The sequence below is a fragment of the Bidens hawaiensis genome, unplaced genomic scaffold (genome assembly GCF_021521415.1).
Source record: "Bidens hawaiensis isolate Kalapana, Puna unplaced genomic scaffold, B.hawaiensis_p1.1 tig00011791_1, whole genome shotgun sequence".
NCBI lineage: Eukaryota > Viridiplantae > Streptophyta > Magnoliopsida > Asterales > Asteraceae > Bidens > Bidens hawaiensis.
Window position 1 is genome coordinate 488,099 of NW_027491936.1, and position 22,775 is coordinate 510,873.

The following is a 22,775-nucleotide window of genomic DNA, read 5'->3' on the forward strand; positions in this document are numbered from 1 at the left end:
TGGGTCCAGGATATTGGATTATCTTCAGGATTCGAAGTCTCCAGGACTTCTTGGTTCTCCTTTGTTGCTGGAGTCAAGATATGCACGATAGGTATCTTGACATCATCTGGTATTTTGAGAGCTGATGCCAAATTTGCTAAGGCATCTGCTTCAGTGTTCTCTTCCCTTGGTACCTATACTATATCAAATGTTTCGAAACACATAGCTAATTTCTTAACTATTTCTAAATATTTTACTAAGTTTTCTGCATTCATTGCATAAGAGCCATTAAAATGGTTAGCTAACAACAAATAATCAACATAAACTTGAAGATACCTGACCTTCATATCCTTAGCTAACTACAAACCAGCTATTAAGGCTTCATATTCAGCCTCATTATTAGTAGTCTGAAATTAACAAGATATAGATAGAGGTATTATGTCCCCCTGTGGCGATTTTAGCAGGATACCTAGACCTGTTCCTCTTATGTTGGAGGCACCATCGGTATGCAAAGTCCAACTCTCCTTGATCTCCAGTTGTTGAACTTCCTTTTCTACTTCCTCAAGTATATTCTGGCTAAAATCAGCCACAAAGTTGGCAAGTGCTTGAGATTTTATGGTTGTCCTTGGTTCATACAAGATATCGTATGCACTAAGCTTCACAGCCCACTTTGCCATCCTACCTGACATTTCTGGTTTTCTCAAAACAACTTTAATAGGATAGTTAGTTTTTACATGAATAACATGAGTTTCAAAATAATGTCTTAATTTAGTAGAAGCCATTATAAGTACTAAAATCAACTTTTCAAGATAAGAATACCTAGATTCAGTATCTAGTAGACTTTTACTTACATAATATATTGGATGTTGTTGACCTTCGTGATTTTTGACTAAGACAACACTTATTGCACTTCCAGAAACAGCTAAGTACAAGGATAACGGTTCACCATCAACCGGCTTCATCAGGAGTGGCGTTGAGGATAAGTATTCCTTCAAGGATATCAATGCCCTTTCTTGCTTCTCTCCCCATTTGAATTTTTGATTCTTCCTCAGGATATCATAGAAGTCTTTACACTTCTCTGAAGATCTTGAGATGAATCTGTTGAGAGCTGCTATTCTACCCGTTAACCTTTGGACATCTTTGACATTTTTTGGTGATTTGATATCCAGGATAGCTTTGATCTGCTCAGGGCTTGCTTCTATTCCTCTCTTGGTAACCATATATCTAAGAAACTTTCCTTCTTTGACACCAAAATGACACTTGGCTGGGTTCAGCTTCATGTTATACTCATCCAGGATGTCAAATGCTGTTGCTAAGTCTTTGAAATGATCCTCAGCCTTTCTTAACTTTACCACCATGTCGTCTATGTAGACTTCCATCGTGTCCCCCAGTTGGTCTTTGAACATCATGTTGACTAGCCTCTGGTATGTTGCACCTGCATTTTTTAGTCCAAAAGGCATTGCAGTATAACAATATATACCTGTGGGATTCACGAAGGCTGTATCTTCATGATCTGAAGGCTTCATTTGAATTTGTTGAAATCCTGAGGATGCATCCATGAAGGTTAGCAGCTCGTGGCCAGCAGTTGCATCCACCATTGAGTCAATGTGTAGGAGTGGGAATGGGTCTTTTGGACAGGCCTTATTCAGGTCTGTGAAGTCCACACACACTCTCCATTTTCCATTTTTCTTCTGGACAACAACTAGATTGGCCAACCATCTAGGATATTGGACCTCTCTTATCATCTTGGTTTTGAGCAGCTTCTGCACCTCTTCTTGTATGATAGCATTTCTCTCAGGAGCAAACTTCCTTCGCTTTTGATGTACCAGCCTGAAAGATTTATCTATACCAAGTTTATGAGTAATTATAGATTTAGAGATACCTATCATATCTTCATGTTTCTAGCCGAAGGTAGAAGCCCTTTTCTTTAGGAAGGATATCAATTCCATCTCAATATCCTCAAGAATACTTGATCCTAATAATACTTTGATTTCAGTATCCTGAGTATCCAAAGATACTTCTTTTACATCCTGCTCTCTTGTTTGCAGGACCTTCCCCGGTTGTTTCTGTAATTGCTATGCTTGAGTAGGCTTTGTAGTCCACTTCATAGATGAAGCATAAGATTCTTTGGCATCTTGCTGACCGCTTTTAATCTTGATGACCCCCCAAGGACTTGGTAGTTTCAAACATTGATGATAAGTTGAGGGCACTGCCTTCATGCTGTGGATCCAGGGCCTGTCTAATATCACATTACAACAAGACAATGAGTCAATAACACAAAATTTTTGTATAGAGTTAGTTCCTTCAATATATATTGAAAGTTTGATTTCTCCCAAAGTATTCTTAGTCTTGCCACTGAATCCTACTAGAACTGAGGATTTTGGGATAATCTCCGTTTCCGGAATATCCATCTTCTTTAAGGCATCCATTTGGATAATGTTCATAGAGCTTCCTTCATCAACGAGTATCCTATGAACAAAACAGTTAGCTATACATAAAGTGATTACCAAACCATCATGGTTGGGATCTACAAGATCACATCGGTCCTCCTCGTCGAAGGATATGATCCTTTGAGTTGTTAGAGTGGAAGTGCGGAGAGATCTTTCTCCGTTGTCCATCTTTGTTTCTTTTGAACGTTTCTTGGCTGCTGAATATGAGGTTCCACAGATGTCGGATCCTCCCGAGATAAAGGATACAACCTAAGCTCCAGGTGGCGGAGAAGGTGCCCTTTCAGGTATCTTGACAGGATCCTGACTCTTATTCTTGTTTTTTCCAAATAGTTCCTTTAAGTATCCTTTGCTAAGAAGATATCTTATTTCTTTCCGAAGTGCTATGCAATCTTCAGTGCGATGGCCAAAGTCTTCATGGAATGCACACCATTTGGACTTGTCTTTTATGAATCCGGGCTTTTCATTTTTCTTAGGGCATCTGGCCTTGTCACCCAGATCCTGCATTGCACAAATCACACCACTAATATCAATATTAAAACAATATTCAGAGATTTTAGGATACTCTTCATCATCCTCATCTTCTTCCACAGCGTTTATCCTGGGATTATCCTGTTTGGAATAAGGCTTGGGCCTAGTGTATTTCTGTGGAGTGTCTGACTTTCTACTGGTAGATTCATACTTCGGGATAACTGAGCTTCCATGAGCTTTCTTATCGTCCTCTAGACGAATATATCTTAATGCCCGGTTTCTGACTTCATCAAGATTCCTGCATGGAGTCATGACAAGGTCATCATAGAAAGGAGAATCCTTCCTTAGTCCCATCTTGAAGGCTTCGACAACAGCTGCCATGTCAAGGTTGGGGATCTCCAAAACTTTCCTGCTAAATCTGGTGATGTAATCCCTTAAGGATTCATTATTACGCTGAACAATTCTATATAAGTCACCTGTCATTTTCTCAAAAGATATTCTACAAGAAAATTGATTATTGAACAAATTAATCAAATGAGAAAATGATGTAATAGTGTTGGAAGGAATACTCAATAACCATTTCAGGGTTGGCCCCGTTAATGTTGAGCCGAATCCCTTGCATAGGCAAGCTTCTTTGATGTCAATGGGGATGGGGTTGATCTTCATCCTTTCTCTGTACTGAGCTACGTGTTCCACAGGATCCGTAGTGCTGTCGTAGAGCTTCATGCTGGGAGTTTGGAACTTCTTGGGGATTTCTACGTCGCATATAGGCCAAGTAAACCTAGATAACTTGTGGCTAGCATCGAGTACTTCATCTATGGGACGTGTTATCCCTGGATACTAGAAATCATATCATTCATTTTTTGCAGTTCCCTGGCTATTTCGGGGGTTATCCCCTTATCCTGCACATGTTCACGGTTAGTGTATAAATTAACATTAAATAAACTGTTACCGAGGTCATGGTTAGATCTCTGGTATCCTGAGCCTTGTCGGCTAGTTCCTCCATTGAGGGCATACTCAGGATAAGGTGACGCCTGCATTGGGATGTCATCTCCCACATGTACTTCAGAGAATACCATGGGGGATCCTGACGAGAATATGCTGGCTGGCATGGTTGAACGAGGCTGCATGTTGATGAAATCTGGCCTCGTTGGTCTAGGTAATTCCGAGGATACCGAAAGATAAGTTCCTCTGAATCCTGATTGCTGCTGAGACGGAGTCCTTGTTGATTGTGTCTCAAAGGATCCGGGATTCTGAAGGATGGTTGATCCCGGAGAACCAAAATCAAGGACCCTGGGCATGATTGGAGTAGCCTCCTGCCCTGGCTTCTTTTTTATTCCTTCAATCTCCTTAAATAGTTTTGAGTTGGTCTTTTCTTGCTGCTCCATGTGTGTTTTGACCTATTTCATCACAGCAAAAATATCATTGTTAGAAAAAGCCGGATCTACCCGTGTAGAGGATCCCGCCAATGGTGGAAGTTCTCCTCTGGGCTGAGTATTCTTTTTCGGCAGTGGTGGAGGTCCTAGGTTGACATTTGAAGCAGTGGTGACCACCGGAGCAAAAACTGAACTGGTTTTTGGTTGCGAGGCCATAAAGAAGGGATGAAAGTAATTGAGAATGGAACAAACGGTTTTGATGAATTAAAGCACTGATTGCCCCACGGTGGGCGCCAAATTGTTTTGGTAAAAAATTAACAACAATTATTTCGTAACCAAATTAGTAATCGGGACTTGGTGCTTGTATGAAATGAACGTAAAAGTGCTTGAACACGAGGATTTGTTGCGAGGAAAAAACCCGTTATCCTTAGGATAACAAGCAAAAAACCCCGGGTGGTGAAAACTATCACCACCGGTTTATTAATAATAAAGGTGTTTACAATTGTGGAGCTCAAACTTGATCGTGATTACAGAGAATGCGAGTATTAGTAAGTTCTTGAGTGCTAGAATGTGTGTGTTATGATCCGTATAGAGCTCTATTTATACAAAAATAAAAATAACAAGAAGTCCTATATTTAGGGAAGCTTTTAGACTAAATCAATTAGCCGTTAATTCCGTTAAATAGCATGTTTCTTTAGTTGCCACGCTCTAATAATAGTAAGTGCGAGTCCTCGGGAGATCAAGCAACGGTCTTTGACCTGGTAAACATGGAAAGTAGCAAATATCGTGTTAGTTATATAATGTAATTAGGATACCAGTTATCTTGGAGGATACCGCATCCTGGATTCGTTCTGAATATAATCTTTGCTGAGGATACTGAAAATCCGTGCCCTAACAGTTTTCATACTAACCTAGAAAAAAAAACATTACAAAATAAATCCTTTTTTTACCTTTACAAAAAACTATAATTTATAGAAAAAGCGGAAATTTTAAAAAATATAAAGAGACAAAAATGAGAAGTGTGAGAAGAATTTGTGATTTTAAAAAAACTCTAAAAAATCAAGAGAAATAATAAAAAAAATCATAACTCAAAATATAAATTAAATAACGAAAATTAAAATGTTTCCCACGTCTTTCTTGTTAAAAAAAGACAAAAATATATAATGTCAAATTGTCAATAAGAAAGACACAATGACGAAAATAAACAAAAAACACAATGATAAATAAAAAAAAATACAATAAATCGCAAAATATAACATAATTCCGAGCAAAATATAACACAATGTTGAGTAATATAACACAATATAAAAAAAGACAATGATAAATAAATAAACAATAATTTTTTTTCTCAAAATTGTTTTTTTTCTCTTTAAAAACGAGGAAAACGTAAGAAACATTTTTGTTTTCTTACTTTTTTTATTTTGAATTATGATTTTTTTATTAAATTTTTATTATTTTTAAGAGGTCTTTTTACCATTAATCATTCTTATCTTTTTTATTTTTACTTTTTATTTATAGAATAACTTCACCCTCAAAATGTTGTATATTACCACCAAAAATGGTGTATGATCACAAATCAGGAAGATAAAAACAAACAAGAATCCCATCATCAAGCGCAAAAGTTTAAAAAATCATAATGATGTTGCATAAATTATTTAAAAGTATCCATTTTTTTCCATTCACACAAATTCTCAATTACATTTACCCGTAATCACTTTCTTTTATATTTAATTTTTCACGTTCCTTTTTTTTATTCCAAGTCAAACTATTTATAGAAAATCATTTATTTTTTTTATAAAAATATTGAATAAAGAAATACAAATGTTTAAAAATACATATATAAAATTAAACTTTTTAGCCAAAGGCGAATTCTTGTCCTAGACGAATTGTCAAAGTTAATTTAGGAGACGCATCTATGGTGCTTGCTTTTCACGGACGATATTGTGTTAGGTTCAGAGAGTAAACAAAGTCTAAATGCGAAGTTAGCGGAATGGCGAGTAGCTTTAGAGGGCAAAGGTTTAATGATTAGTAGATCTAAGACCGAGTACTTGTACTATGACTTTAGTGGAAGTGGAGTATACAACACCAACTCACCTAGTGCACTCAGATCATCATTGAGGGTCAAGTGGCCGGTCCCACGGGTGACCAAGTTTAAGTATTTATGATTGTTTGTTCAAAGGGATGAGTAAATATATAGTGGCGTAGCTCACCGGATCCAAATGGGATGGTGTTTGGAAAACAACCACTAGAGTTTTGTGTGATAGAAGGTTTCCAATTAACTAAATTAAAAGGGAAATTTTATAGAGCAGTCATTAGAACTGCTATGTTGTATGGGATCGACTGTTGGGTCATTAAGAAAAGGCAAACACGCTAGATGAAAGTAGCATAGATGAGGATGTTGAGGTGGATGTGTGAGCAAACAAGGCCAGACCAAATAAAAAAAATTAGGTTTTTAGGGAGAGCTGAGGTTGGGATGGTTTGGGCATATGAAGAGGATGCAAATTATAAAAGAGCCCAACAAAGCGGTGGAAACTCTCACACACAGTGGAATGGAAGAGGAGTAGAGGCGTACCAAAATTGATTTGGGACGAGCGGGCTAGGCAAAACCTCTTAGGGTTGCACATCTATAAGAACATGGTTCATGATAGGAGTTTGTGCAGACATAGGATTAGTGTTAATTACTTTTAGGGAAATTTACAATTAGATGGGCTGTAAGGGCTTAGTTTTTGCCTAAACTTTATGTGAATTTTTGCAAGTTATTATCTTCTTATATCTATGTTACATGTTTCTGATGTTATATATATCTGTCTATTTTTACCATGCAGTCTTTCACCACATATAATTTTATTGGCTTGTATACACACATACACACCTCATGTTTTTTTATATCTATCATGTTGCGTGTTTTTTTGAGTTGATTGTCTCTCTAGAAGCAGTCTCTTTATCTCTAGGGATAAAGGTGAGGCTTGCATTCTACCCTCCCCAAACCGTACTAATAACTTTTTTATTATTGAGATTTACTGGATTTGGTGGTGGTTGTTTTAGCCAACGGCGAATTCCAAGGGGTGCATTATGGATAGTTAAGAAGTGTTCAGTTTTTTTATCTTCTATTTGAAGTGAATAGACTTTGTCTTTGTTGAATAGGCTACCCAAGCTAATTCAATTGTAAAACGTGACCTTTTACATCCGCAATTGCAAACAATGAGTAGTTATTGGCATTTCTATAATCCTAATTATAATACACTTTTTGTCAAGACTACTAAGGAGTGGGGGTGATTGTTAAACAAGTAGTACGTACCTAATGGATGGGTGGTTGTAACCTAAAGCACAATGTTGTTTTCTACACCCTTATTCCCAAAAGACCATTTCCTGCGTTTAATCTGCCGATTAAACTTTACAAAATACATCTTTGAGGTTCAGTTCAGTTTACTAATAACGAAATCAGAAGAATGAAGAAGCACAACAAAAAAATAAATAAATAAAAATTCTAGGGTTTTAGATTAGAACTTAGATCTTTTCATAACCAGAAAATGGATCACGATGAGTTACCGGTTACGCAATGCCCCACGAACTCAAGAAAGGGTGCACAACGAGAATAAAATGTTGCACTAGACCCCTATGCATCAAGCATGCTACAACATGCAAAAAGAGAAGTAGTGCTACCCACACTGTAGAACATACAAATAAATGAATATATCTTCATGTTCACCATCTACAACTTAACAAGTTGTTCTACATTTATTGGAAACGTAAACTTTTGTGATCCATTCTATAAAAGGTCAGCAAATAAGCTTGACACAGCTTCGGTGGGATGAACGCGATCCCAGAAAAGATGGTCCCTTCTATCGGAGCAATAGGTTGCAATTGGGATGCAAGGCAAGTCAGCTTTCATGTTACCAAATCCACAACAGGCGTCTTTTATCTTCGTAATTCCTACAACATAATCAATACTATATGTTAGTTTAAGAAAATTTAAATCACTTAGCTAGATTTATAAAAACTATAAGGTAGTAAGTGCCATAAGCTTGAGGATCTTGGATGATGTTATCCATGGCACCGTAAGTATCAAAGTGAGAATAGTTGATATCCAATAATTCTGACTTCAAATCTTGAAGTAACGCTTTTAGACCATCGTTGTACTTTATACTCCAATCATTTGCTTCCACATTACATTTGTTGGTGATGATTTTTTTTCTTTGTGCCGGACAACAACCAATCATTGCAACTCCAGTCACCACAAATTTGTGTGCGTCCAAATCATACAATCCCTGTAAATTAGGCCAAGTCAGTCATTAAATTACATAATTCCAAAAACCAAATCTTCAAACCCGTTTGACGTATTATTTGAATATTAGCCATCTTTTTAGCAAAAAAATTCAAATTCCTTTAATATTATTTGTAACATGAAACAATGTAGACCACATTATTGCTATGTCTATGAAAAACAAGTGGTTTACCTTCATAAATTGTTTAATGGTGGAGGCCATGAGATCAACATATTGTTGTGGGGTGTACTTCTTGGATGCTTCCGAGTTGTTGCGGAAGTAGTGAAAGAGATCATTGCCCCCGATTACAATCATAAATAGTGATTTTGCTAAGTGGGTTCGGGCACCATCTAAGCCCAGCTGTTGAACCAGCCGCTCATGCACCAAAGAGTAGTACTCCACTTGTTGTGACATTGGAATTACTTGTTTCTGCATTTATAAATTATAGCATAACTAAGAACCATAATTTTGATTTGATTGTGACGTGATTTTTGTTAAATGAAAAATGTTACTCAATACTCTAATTTACGTCATCAATTTTAAAATATTACTTTTGTTTAGGTTTGAACTTAAGCCCTCATTTCTAAAAGGTACGTGTCTCTGTCAAGATTTTTAGAAGTCCCACATTAAATGATTGCCATGTGATATGCCAATATTTTTATTTATAGATTTTTAGAAGAATCACCCGCATTTGTAAGTGACTCCTAGAACTAATTCTGTAAAATAATAAAGTCGGAAGAGTGGAAAGAGAATTCAAGCAAGGCCTGGGAGCGAATTATAAAGTTATAATTCAATTTCGTTTTCCTTTTCTCATTAAAGATATAAACTTGTTTTTATAAAAATTTATATACACATTTCTTTTTCTGCATTTTGAAATAAATTTATTGAAAACTGGATCATATTAAAAAATATAGTAGTTTCTTATATTTACAAAACCAAAAAAAAAATTTGTTTTTAATTAATTAATACAACTCAATTTTTAATAAAAATTATATTGAAAAATTTTGAAAGTAATATAATATATAACTATCTATTATATAGAAAAATAAAAAACAAGTTATATGTTCCATCACATATTGAAAAAGAAGAACATAAAAGAGAAGTTATTGCTTCCCATCCTTTGACTTAAAATACTTTTACAGAGAGATTTATAAATCATCAAATGAGGGTATGTTTTCTCAACGACTTGTAAGTAAAAAAAATCTAGCTATGCATGTATGACCGTTCTATGTTTTTTTAAGAATGGTTCTGAAACCACATTGGTTAGATGCGCCCTTACAAAAATGTCACCGGTCCTGTTAAAGAGTCCAGCACCTCCTGATGCAAAGTTGACTCCAGTTATTGGAAATTTGCTTTCTGACACCAATGATAGATATGGTTGTGTCGTAGGTAATCCCACCTTTTCAACTATCAAATCACATAAGTTATCTTATTCCATAAACAAATTTTATCTTTTTATTCTTTTTTTCTTTTTGAAAACAACACATTTTTCCACCTAAAATTCATCAATCTTTTTATTCTTCTTATTAACTATTATGATTAGTTTCAATGCTTAATTAGTGATCACAAAACATACCAAGAAAGTCAGCAGTGTTCTTTCCGTTACTGAAGCGGCCCGTAGCTTCTCCAGTAGGAAAATCGACACCGTTGTGAGGGAAATTAGCCTTAAAAATGGAAAGACTGAGGTGATTGTTGTTGCCGACGTCCACCAATGAGTCATCAAAAATGTAAACCGCTGGAACTGATTGACACAGACCACCAGCCGATAAGAAGAGTACACCAGAGATTAACAAACATATGTTGAGTTTAAAAGATACTCCATTGATGAAATTAGCCATTTGTTGGTGGATATGGTTTGGAATGAAGGTGCTGAGGAGGTTTTATAAAGGCTTTGAAACTAAAAGGCCAAATTAAGAGTGAAATAAGTCAAAACTTAATTTGCTGTTATTACTTATATTGATAAAGTAAACCGCATAGTCACAAAACTCAATCTCAACATTAAATGGACCATTTATTTTTAGTTAAGAAATAAAGCATGCCAGCAAAGAGTACAAATTTCTAAAACACTCATAAATGCGCTAGATCAAATTTTCACAAATTCTTCAAAAACACAATATTTCCTTTCTAGCGTTACAACTTACAACCATCCATACAAATCTTTACGTTTCCACATATCACCTCCTTTTGCATTTGTTTTTCATATATAAATTGTTTTATACCAAATTAAATTCTTTGTAAAAATTTATATAAGCTATTATAAAAAAAACCTATTACTTTTTATAAAAGAAATAGAATATATCGTAAGAAGGCAAACAAATTATGTTCTTAAATAGAAACATTACAAGTTTGGTTATTTAAACTCACTACTACATTAAAAAAAATTAATTTAACGTGGCGTGCAAGTCATATATTATACTCGAACTCTAAAAGAAAGAAAAATAATCGAATTCTAAAAGAAAGAAAAAATATAATATGTATATTATATATACTCGCATGGCCTCAATTGATTCTTATTCTGTTCATGCCCTTGTGAATGAGGCTTAAACAATCCCAATCTGCCCCTCTCACGGTAGAAGAACAAGGTGACTTTAATAACGCTCCAGTGCAACCCTGAGATTGTAGTCTTTGCATTAGCCAAAGGTCAGCCTTCAAATACGCTTTGTAGATGGTCTAAAGAGTCTTTAGGTTTCTCCTTTTTAAGATATAATTATTCCAGTAGTTTTGTGTTTGTTGTTATAGGTATGGTTTTATGTTTGTTTTACAAATGTAGTCTTAAAATAAAAAGTTGTAATAAAATTATATCAACTATAATAAATCTTTATCATAGACCATTCAATTTAAGTATTTTAGAATATAACATGACACTATATAACAAGCATGATAATATAATATACATGTATAATAATATAATACATATTACAATTTATATAATGTGCTCTTAACATATAACATAATATATATTACATTACATGATATTTTAACATAAAACATAATTTAAACTATTCTTATTCCGATAACCATGAAACCTTAAGGTGTGTGCTAAAAACCGCAGCCCCTTTGTACACCATTCTTAAAGACGCTTGCCACAACATTATAAATGACACAAGAGTAAGTAACTCAGTAATTCTGATTTCAACTCCATGTCACTTTTAACTAGGGCTGTTTATGAGCCGAGCCGAATCGAGCGAAGGCTTGCTCGTTACTTGGCTCGCTTACAACCAAACCGAACGGCTGAAATTTGAACCGAGCGAAAAACGAAATGAGCCAAAATTGAATCGAGCATTTTTTCGATCGAAAATCGAGCGATTTCGAGCATTATTTATCTCTTTTTCACTTTAAAATTTTAAATAAGAAACAAGTTTGAATGTTGTAAATAATATATTTTATAAGCAAATCAGTAGTTTTTAGACAAACATATAATATGTTGTCAATTTTAGGAGAAATAAATTTGAAGTGAGATATAATGAACATGCAAAAAAACTTTTAGTATACTGAAAACTTGGATCAAACTAATAAAATTATAAAATTGACGGAATAGGAAAAATTCTAAAGGACTTAAAAAATTGGATACTTATATTTTGTGTGTGTTGTTTATATATTTCTTCAGATATAATTATATACAAAATAAATTAAAAACATTCGAGCCGAACCGAACCGAGCAAACCTTTGCTCGTTGCTTGGCTCAACCGAGCAAAGCAGCTCGTTTACAATCGAGAAAAAAAAACGAGAAAGCATTTTCAAAGCGTTTCCGAACAAACAGCGAGTGGTTTGGACGCCCCACTTTTAACCTTATTTTAGATCACCTTATTTGGGCCTTTAATATCTCAGTTTCTCAAATGTTTAGCAAATGGGCCGGCCCTAGATGCAACACTACACTTCTAGGGTTTCAAAATCCAACAAAACTACCTATATAATCATCATATCATCTGCTCCTACATCAATATCTATCCTAAATTCATCACGAAATCTCATTTATATGCTTTCTGTTACCGTTTATTTTCATTTCTAGTTTTTTAATCTGCATGTAGCACCCCGGGCTTCCCTGAAACAACAAACTAAATGAAGGAAAAAGCCCCAATGCTCGTGCTAGAGCAAATCTAACGCCGTCAAGTGTTGCAGTTCAGCCTTATGTACCTTTTTTATGGCCGTTTCTGTGTCAAGTTGATGGCAACATTATAATAAAATTTGTTTATAAGTTTTATATTATGTTTTTGCCTTAACACACCTTTAGCCTTTTTCTCAAATATATTAATTGGAAATAGGTCCAGTCATGGAGGCATATATCCAGGCGGTGTTAACGTGGAGGTTTAATTTTTTTATTTTTGCTATTCCTCTAAAATCATCCGCTATATTTTTATTATTATTATTATTATTATTATTATTATTTGTTTTTATTTTGTTTTGATTAATAATATGAATTGTCGGCAATGATTTGAATGATTTATCCGCGCTTCTGAGAGTGGTCTGTGAAGTAAAGGATTAAAATGGTTGAATTTCTTTATATGAGCCGATTTTTTAAATAAAAAAAATGTTTAGTTGGTTTTGATTAAAGTGCAGTGAAGATTTAATTTACAGCTTTAAGCCAGTTCTGCTTCAGAGAATTCTTGATTGATAGAGCTGTTATTTAACCTGAGCATTTTATTTTATTAATCTGTCTGATTTTTTTGTAACTTTTTTTAAGAAGCCATACACAATTTTTTTTTTCTAAAATGATTTTCTAACTAATGTTTCAGATGTAAATTTAGAGCATCTTGTTTTATTTAGATTGTTGCATAACATAGGATTGTGTTTGGACTATGAACATGTCATTTCTGGATTTTGTCGGACGACGTTGAGCAGCGATGGTGCCATAGATGAATGCAAGTTGTTTTATGATTTCTTGTAGCTTTATGATTATTAGACAGGCTATCAAGCAATACCGGTTTTTCGGTTTTTGTATTTTTGATAGTTTAACTTAAGATACGAGGTCAAGGTTTTGTAATTTATGTAGTTTAATGTAATTATTTTGCTGGCTTAATTATAGCCACTGATCTTACAAGGCTCTCAATTGACTAGTGTCAAGTGATTTCTTTAACACAGCTTGTGGCATATCACATGAATTTCATTGTACAGCTCATACTTTTTAGATCCATTTGTTATCCAAAGATAATCTATTGTTTTGATTCTTCTACCAAGTTGTTGACAGAATTTCATATTAAATTTTGATTCGAGCCGACCATCCTTTTATTCGAAAACTTATTTATTAATTCGTTCGCTAGACAAAACATCTGGAATTCTGGATAACTACATCATGAACTTCATTCCAGTGCTTTTTGATTTCCTCAGATTGCAGAATGCAAATTGGAGCTGCACCTTTCAACCATTTGCTGATAGCCAACATTGCCTTTTATTTTCTACAGTCAATCCGCACCATTGTCAAGAAGGTAATAAAAATATTCATAACCCATGATTATCATTATTATTAATTATCTGCTAGAGCATATGTGTGTGTTTCTTGTATGTAATTCGTTTATGGTATTTGGATTGTAGAAAGACATGGATATTCGTTTCAAGGAAGCTGAATGTTACAAGATTGATACAGTGAACCAGAAGGTCCATTGCAAATCCATTCAGAATAGTAATATTGCTGGGAAAGCTGATGACTTCACGGTGGATTTTGATGTCTTGGTGGTTGCTATGGGAGCGCGCGCCAATACTTTCAACACGCCTGGTGTTGTCGAAAATGCTCATTTCTTGAAGGTGAGAATTCGAATGAGATTGATTGATTGATTGATTCCAGTTAATCGGTTTTGTTTATTCATATTGATTGATTCACATTTCATGCTGATATTTTATTTGTTTAGTAACTTAAACCTAGATCTTTTACAATGTAAAGGATACGTTGCCCACGGAATAAGAACAATATGAATGAACAAGTAAATAACACAATGAATTGCAAATGCAACATTAGTTTCCATCGATATCGTATCCTATATATGCCTTGTGAAGAGGTGCAATGGAAGCGACAGGTCGGTTGGTAGCCACACCGATTCATTCTAAGGTAAACCACATCAACTTGCGTTAACAAGTTTGATGTGTATGTTCGGCCCTTCTAATCATAGCAAAGCCAGCCCCAGACAAGAGTGAGACGGACTCCTGGCCAGGGCACGTTTTTTCCAGGGCACTAAATTTATATATATTTTTATATTATTAAAATATAAAAGCGAAAAACTTATTAGACCCTCTATACAAAACTTTAAAAACTCAAAACTAATACTATGATTTTGCTATGTTTATTATAATAGCGTTGATCGTCGTTTAAACAAATAATTGTCAAAGCCTAAGGGCCACCTTTTTTGGCACGTATAGAGCACTTGAATCTTCATGACTACGATAAATATAAAGCTAAATAAGTAATGATAAAATTCCGTAATATCCTTGATATTCAAACCAGAGATAGAATAATCAGTGGCAAACAAACTTTATGTTATATATGATCAAATAATAATCACTATAGGAATGATCTGTGCAGGAAGTAGAAGATGCTCTAAGAATCCGAAGGAGTATCATCGACTGTTTCGAAAGGGCGAGTCTTCCAAGTTTAAGTGAGGAAGAAAAGCAAAGAATTTTGCATTTTGTTGTGGTCGGAGGGGGGCCGACAGGGGTGGAATTTGCAGCTGAGCTTCATGACTTTCTTCATGAAGATTTAATAAAGCTGTACCCGTCTCTCCAGAAATATACCACGGTAACACTGCTAGAGGCCAGTGATCACATACTGAACATGTAAGCAAGATTTATGTATTCAATTTTCTAGATACCAAACTGTTATAATTATATATGATGGTGTAAACTCATGTGTTGTTTTGCAGGTTTGACAAAAGAATAACTGCTTTTGCTGAAGAAAAATTCAAAAGAGACGGTATTCAGGTGAAAACCGGGTCGATGGTGGTAAAAGTGACCGACAAGGCGATCTCTCTTAAAGAAAGATCAACTGGCGAAACTAAAACTTTACCATTTGGAATGGTGGTGTGGTCTACTGGCATTGGAAGCCGGCCAGTTATCATGGATTTCATGAAGCAAATTGGCCAGGTTAATTGCGCATTCTTGTTTTATTAGCCGTAAATCACCTAAAAATCTATAAATCACCTAAAAATCTAAAAAGATATTCATTAGTTACTTCTTGTTTACTAGTTTCTATCAACCTTAATCAATCCATGATTTCATGTATCATAGGGAAACAGGCGAGTTATGGCAACCGACGAATGGCTCAGGGTGGAAGGAGTGCCAAATGTGTATGCTCTTGGTGATTGTGCCACTATAAATCAACGTAGCGTAATGGTATGTTCAAGTTTATATATAAAAAAAAAAACATAAACTGAAGTCATGCTATTTAAATTATGACTTGGTTGACAGGAAGATATCGCGGCTATATTCAGCAAGGCAGACAAGAACAAAACCGGAAAGTTGAATGTTGGAGATTTTAGTGACGTAATTAACGATATCACCGAAAGGTATCCTCAAGTGGAGCTGCATTTAAAGAGTCAAAAGCTCAAGAGCTTTGTTGAGTTGCTGCAGAGTAACAAAGATGGAACTGCAACACAAGGAACTCAAATGGATATTGAGAAATTCAAGGCAGCACTCTCCGAAGTGGATAGTAAAATGAAGAGTCTTCCTCCAACTGCACAGGTTAATCTAGACATGATTCTAGAGATGCTTAGTTAATACAGTATTGGATCTAATGTTGTCACCATTTTTTGGTGTCTTAGGTGGCTGCTTAACAAGGTGAGTACCTAGCAAAATGCTTTAACAGGATGAAGGAGTGTGACGAGAATCCTGAAGGTCCCATTAGGTTCAGAGATTCCGGTCGACGCCGTTTCAAACCCTTCAGGTTATTATTACGCTAAAACAACTTTAACTGGCACAGACTATGTCACGTATCACGTTAGGCGAGACACGAAGAAAAAAAAGCAGATTAACAAAGAAAATTACTTCTATAGATAAAAATGGTTGATTATTAAGGGTTATTGAAGTTTAAATTTTTAATAATCCCGGCCAGGATTAATCCCAACTGGAGAAATATTTTCTAACAGTTTCAACTTTCAACCTATTTTACTCTAACAATTTTATACATATTTTTCATGTCATCAAAGCTAACGTAGTTACTTTTCAGTTAGTATTAAATACGCTGAAAGTTGGGAATTAATGTCGAAAACATTTGTTCAGTTTGGATTCATCACAGCCAGCATGTACAAGCTGAGATTATTAAAATCCAATAACATGATTATTAAACATTACACCAAGCTCCCTTTTACAAGGGAAATGCTAGGTTTTGTTATCAAATCACAACTAAGAAATTAAATATGACAATTAAGAAATTACCGCGACAACTAATAAATCACATGAGTTGGTTACAACTCGCATTTTTTCTTAACGAAAATTCAAGGAAATATTTTGCTCGTTCGTCACACGTCAACCAATGTTTTCGTTAATTGAGTTATTGGTCCCTAAGCAATTGAATTTAATCATTTATAATAAAACAAATGAAGGTACAAGCATCTTGATCAATTTGCTCCACTAGGTAGTGATCAAGCTGCAGCTCAACTTCCTGGAGACTGGGTTTCGATCGGTCACAGTACGCAGTGGCTTTGGTACTCCGTTTATGCAAGGTAATGATCAAGCTTGTTCTTCCTACTAAAAACATTCTAGTTTAGCTCTTGTTGTTTAACGTTGCGAAAAATCGTTTATGATTAACGAATGCAGCAAGCTAGTGAGTTGGCGTACGAGATTCTTGGTCGTAGGCGACTGGGGAAGGAGATATATCTTTGGAAGGGACTCAAGCAGAATCTAAACAACATTGTGGTCTGCTGATTCATTTTAAAACACATATTTTTTGCTTTCTTGGAGTTATTATATAAACGGGGCTAAAGTATTATTATTTTGTGTAAGAGAAACTGCTTGTGTTTTGAATGTTGAACCTATATAACTCAATTTACTTGACTGAGCCATGTTTCTTTTGTTTTTCAGTTTTATATGTTTCATAAGCTAGTATTACTTTTTCACATATCATTTTACAAATATTTGAATGTTACTTAAGTATTTTAGTATTTTAGATTGAATAAATATTTTGAAACTTTCATAAATATTAGATTGTTTAGTTTTCAATCTCTTTTCTAAACAGTTTGACCGGAAAATGGCATTCTAGAAAATTCAAAGTCGACCACTTCTAAAGTTTCAAATATTTGAGTAGGTTAGTCATGTGAGGAGTTGTGTCAACAACCAATTAATTCAAAGTTTAACACTTAACAGGGTATTTGTTTTCTTTAGGAAATGTTATCTTGATTTTTTTTTCTGCATAGCACATATCATGCGCAAATGTTTAGGCCTGTAGTGCACTTGTTTTTAGAAAGACATTTCATTAAAAAAAGTCTACGCGTCATCTTCTTGATACAGACTTGGATTATGAGCTTCTATAATCTCTAACCTATTACCATCTCTTATCATACCATGAAAAGAAACATTTTCGTCAAACACATTGATCAAACCCTAGCAACCCCTCTCTTCTCTCCACCGTCACACCTCCGACGCCCCTCCCCATGCCACCCTATGCTAACACCAGCCACCCCACGCCACTGCCGCCCTCCCTGCCTCACGTCTGCTACCTCCGCCGCCCATGTCGCCCATCCACGCCTCCATGTAATTGAATTGTTAAATTATTAATTGTTTTTAGTAATTGATTAGTTAAATTATTATTAGTTCTTTTAGACATTGATTTGTTGAATTCTTATTAGTTTTTAGAAATTGATTTACTAAATTATTATTAGTTTTTTTAGAAATTGATTTGTTGAACTATCATTAGTTTTTTTGTAGAAACTTTGTTGAATTCTTATTAGTTTATTTTTTTTATAGAAATTGATGCGCATACGTTAAAAAACAAACAATTTTTTTCTTACAGACTGCAGAGGTTTGGTCCACTTCTTTTGCTACAAATATCTGCAAATGAGATTCGCAGACTGTAAACATTTTACCTATAAAAAAACAAGCAACACCTAGCGATTAATTTATCTTGACATAAAAACGTGTGAAGATTTTCTCAAAAGACTTTGTTTTTCATAAAACTCATTTTTTTTAAAGTTCGTTTTACGTGCCTTCAGCTTTGATTTCTATGTTATATATCAATTCAGTAATTTTAAAAACCTTAAGTTAATTTATATACCTTTGGTTTATGTTACAAATGTAAGAATAAATATATGGATATATATATTTATGTGTGACCATTATTATCATTTATAGAATAATAGATCAAAATTTATCATACCTTATTATTATATTAGCTAGGTAATTGTTGATTGACCAAATTGCCATTACTTGCTAATTAAGGGTTTCCCCTTGGGTGTATATAAATACATGGAAGAGATTAATTAACATCATAATAAAAAAAAAACCTAACTCTCACATTAAGAAATTTGTGACCCCTATATCTCTTCATATTCGGTTCCTCAAGAACCTTAATCCCCATCAATAACATACATCCTAAAGGAGAACTCGACCAACCTGACTATCATGTCGTCAAGAGGATTCTCATCAGCCATGGCTACTCTCTATGCTGTAACAGGTATGTTTTGTTATAGGTTTATCATAACATTCATGTTTTCTATTACATACGTGAAGAACTGATCAACATGTGGTATCAGAGCAATGTTGATTAATCAGTTCTTTATGTTTTCCCTAAATCTGGATCTAAACCGTAAGACATGAATTAAAATCTGATAAACCCGAATTCCGTTTTCTTATTTTATTATCATTAAATTCTTATTGACTTATTGAAATCTGGTTATATATAAACTGTTTAAAAACAATGTTATAACCAATTTCACATTAAATATCTGTTAAAAAACTTTATGGTTTTTTCGGTGGTGTTCTTCATGTTCATCATGAGTTTTTCAAAAATATTACATATTTTGGTTAAAATTCGGATTATGATTGTGTTTTTCCTAAAATAATTGAATAAACAAATCTTCAAATATTTTAAATTTTGAATAATTATGGAATCTATAAATTTCAAAATTAAAACAAATTTTGGAGATAAAATTAATCTCTAAATAATTTGAACCAAAATATGTTTACCTTAAATAATTTGAATTTGGTTAAAAAACCGAGAACTCATAATTTCCGAGATCTCATTAAAACCGAAAACCCAATAAAACTGAAAACTCTAGTGTTAATCGAGAACTCATAATTTCTGAGATCTCATAAAACCGAAAACTCAAGTGCGTGCTGCCCCCCGCACCCCCTAGCGAACTCACCGCGGAGTTCGATCCGCGGTAACAGTTGGTTTGCTATTAATGTTTTGTAATACACTTAAAATATAGATATATATTAATTAATTTTTTAGAAAACATAGAAAGGTTAAAACTTGAATAAATTGTTGATGTGAACTTCTGCCCAAAGGTGATACATTACATCTAACATATCATTCAAGTCTTAATACAAGCCGTGTTAGTTTAGCCTAACATGATTTAAATGTATCGCTTCTGCCCGAAGGTGATGAGTTACATTTAAATCAAGCAAAACTAACTCGTGCATAATTAAAATGATTGTTTCACTTTTGCCCAAAGGTAATGTGTTACAATAGTTTTGCACATATACTTAAATAAACTTTAATTCTGCCCAGAGGTGATTTATTTTTTTATTTAAGTAGAACTTTTAATTTATGTTGTCTATTAGTTTGATGTTAATAATAGACATATCACATATTAAATAAAATAAAATGATGCTCACATTAATGATTCTTCATTAATCTAATGATCATAAAATTTAATCTATCTTACTTTAATATCCCATTGCATTACTCACTATAATTTTCTTCCTAGAAATTACAATCTCATTCAAATCATTCATTCTAATCTGAAAACTCAATATGTTTTTGTTTCATAAAGAGTTTCATTAACTTTTAGCTCTTCTCAGTTTTAATTATCTTTCAAGACATGATATGACTAACCTACTGCTCTTTATAATAACAATTATTCTATTGAAAACTAGAGCATAACATATGGAATGAGTCAAACATAATGTCTCTTATAATAGTCAAGAACTTATTTAAATAAATGCTACCACCAAATTTATTCCAGATTTAGTTTTCCCTAAAACTAATCTATTTTCTGTGAAATAATCAAAATAACCTTTTAGATACATGCACTTCTTAAAATTCTAACTATAAGGTTAAATGGCATTACTGAATCCATCATAATGTACAATATCATGACATGACCCATAAAATTAAGGGCTCACACATGAAAATAAGTACAATTTTCCAGTACATTAAATACTAAATTTTCAATAGTACAATTTGATGCCTTAAGAATAAACAATAACACTCACAGTATCAAAGGAAAATGAGTGTGTTGATCAGCAACATATGTACAAGAACAGAAATATGTAGTACTGGAAAGTAACATGTTATTCAACTCATTACCACTAAACCTAAAAGAGGATAATTCTAAGGTTCATGGACAAAATACAAGTATTACTTTCAGCTTTAAGTTCTCTAAGGAAAAGCCTCATTGCAAATATATGTCATTATACTAGGCATAAACAATGAGATTATCCATAATTTAAAAAGAACAACTGGCTGAAACAAGTAGTCACATATTCATGATAGTTAAGTCTGCTAATTCTATATTCCAATTAACACATGATAGGGTGATTCTAGTTATGTATATGTTTCCTTACCAAAAATCAACGAATAACTAACATGAGTGTTGGTGACAAAATTAAATGTTCAGGTTATTATAAACCATAATAAACTGTTCTAGTTATGCTTAAGGATACCTTATAAATTCAGGTAGTTAATCAGAATTTAGTATCAATACTTAAGCTGCGTTATGACAGTTGTGAGGTTTACATAGCCAATATAAAGTCACTCTTACATTAAATTCTCATCTTATTTGTTATCAATATCCGGATGAAAACATTTCTAAGATAGAACTAGATGATACTATACACTTTCACAACTTTTGTTATCATGCAAAAGTTCACATTAACAAAAGACAAATGAGACCTATAAATGTCATCCATTGAAACCAAAATTTCATGAGAAATCATGACATGGTTGATGAGGATGATTTTTCATCTAATCTCATTCTAAGTGATTTTAAAATCATGTGTTAGATGCTATAAACATTACTAGGCTTAAGAAATAAGTATGGGTCCACCCGAAGTTCTATTTCACTGACATTCGTGGAACTTATTCTAAATGGAATATTCAGACATAATTTATCATTTAACGACTATTTTCTTGTATCTAATATATCTTCTATGGTCCACGGTCTTATAGAGATCCATTCATATATACTTAATTTAATATGATTTCTTCTAAATATGTCCTTAAGTTTCTTATGACATATGGACGTTAAGGAAATCAAATTAAGTCTAACATATGAATGAAAGGTTCCTACGTCGCATACATCATTGAAACTTCTCATGTAGCTTTCCCAAGAGATTTGAAGATTAGTGGGAGCATTAAGTGTCTTAATCATAACTTGCAAGATTTGCAAGAGGTGGGGGGTGAAAACTTGATATCATCTCAATTTACACCTCTTGTATAAGACACTGTTCCATCATAACACTGTTCAATCAAAATTTATCTCCTTAGAATTTTGATACTACTCTTACAAAAGTTTCATTGTTGCTTAAATGTGGGCATATAGATTTCTTTCTAAACTAATCCTCACCAAGAGAAGCCACAACAACTCATTGTTAATCTGTTTCTCTATTAGAATCTATTGGTTTTCAAATATTGACCTTAAGCATGCTAAATTCCTAAAGGTTTCTAAGGTTAGTGAGAGCAGTAAAAGTCCTTTTTTTAGACTTTTCAGAGGTACAAGAGGCGGGGGGGGAGAGAGTCACTAAATTTTACTCCGAATTTAACTCCTATTACACCTCTTGTGCACCATACTGCACCAACTCTTACACACTTAGAATCCTGAAAATGATAGCAACCTAAACAAGAGCTAATCCATAAAACTGAAACTTCTAATAAACCCAATAATTAACTCAGGAGGTCATCTAGGTTTTAAAAACCTACTAACTTTGATGATTTTTAACCTTCTTAACTAAAGTTGAAATGGATGATGAAAAGTTTACTGATCCTACATCTTCTAATTAAACCATTAATATCAATCAATCTTCTGAATAGAATAAAGCTATTATTAGCAATCTAAATTAAATTCTATAAGTTAGAATAACGTTTGGGATTTGGT

The 22,775-nt window shown here is 33.8% G+C and overlaps 3 non-coding genes and 2 pseudogenes across 3 annotated transcripts; 4 read left to right on the forward strand and 1 right to left on the reverse strand.

Moving 5' to 3' along the window:
• Positions 1-7,985: 7,985 nt before the first annotated feature.
• Positions 7,986-10,376, reverse strand: LOC143539017 (GDSL esterase/lipase At5g55050-like; annotated as a pseudogene).
• Positions 10,377-12,556: 2,180 nt separating this feature from the next.
• On the forward strand, positions 12,557-12,714 carry LOC143539033 (small nucleolar RNA snoR134). Its single transcript, XR_013136360.1, has one exon. It is a non-coding gene; the product is annotated as a small nucleolar RNA snoR134 (small nucleolar RNA).
• A 246-nt stretch (positions 12,715-12,960) lies between these two features.
• On the forward strand, positions 12,961-13,048 carry LOC143539032 (small nucleolar RNA U36a). Its single transcript, XR_013136359.1, has one exon. It is a non-coding gene; the product is annotated as a small nucleolar RNA U36a (small nucleolar RNA).
• A 38-nt stretch (positions 13,049-13,086) lies between these two features.
• LOC143539031 (small nucleolar RNA Z223) lies at positions 13,087-13,178 on the forward strand. Its single transcript, XR_013136358.1, has one exon. It is a non-coding gene; the product is annotated as a small nucleolar RNA Z223 (small nucleolar RNA).
• Positions 13,179-13,871: 693 nt separating this feature from the next.
• Positions 13,872-17,365, forward strand: LOC143539018 (external alternative NAD(P)H-ubiquinone oxidoreductase B4, mitochondrial-like; annotated as a pseudogene).
• The last annotated feature ends 5,410 nt before the right edge of the window (positions 17,366-22,775 follow it).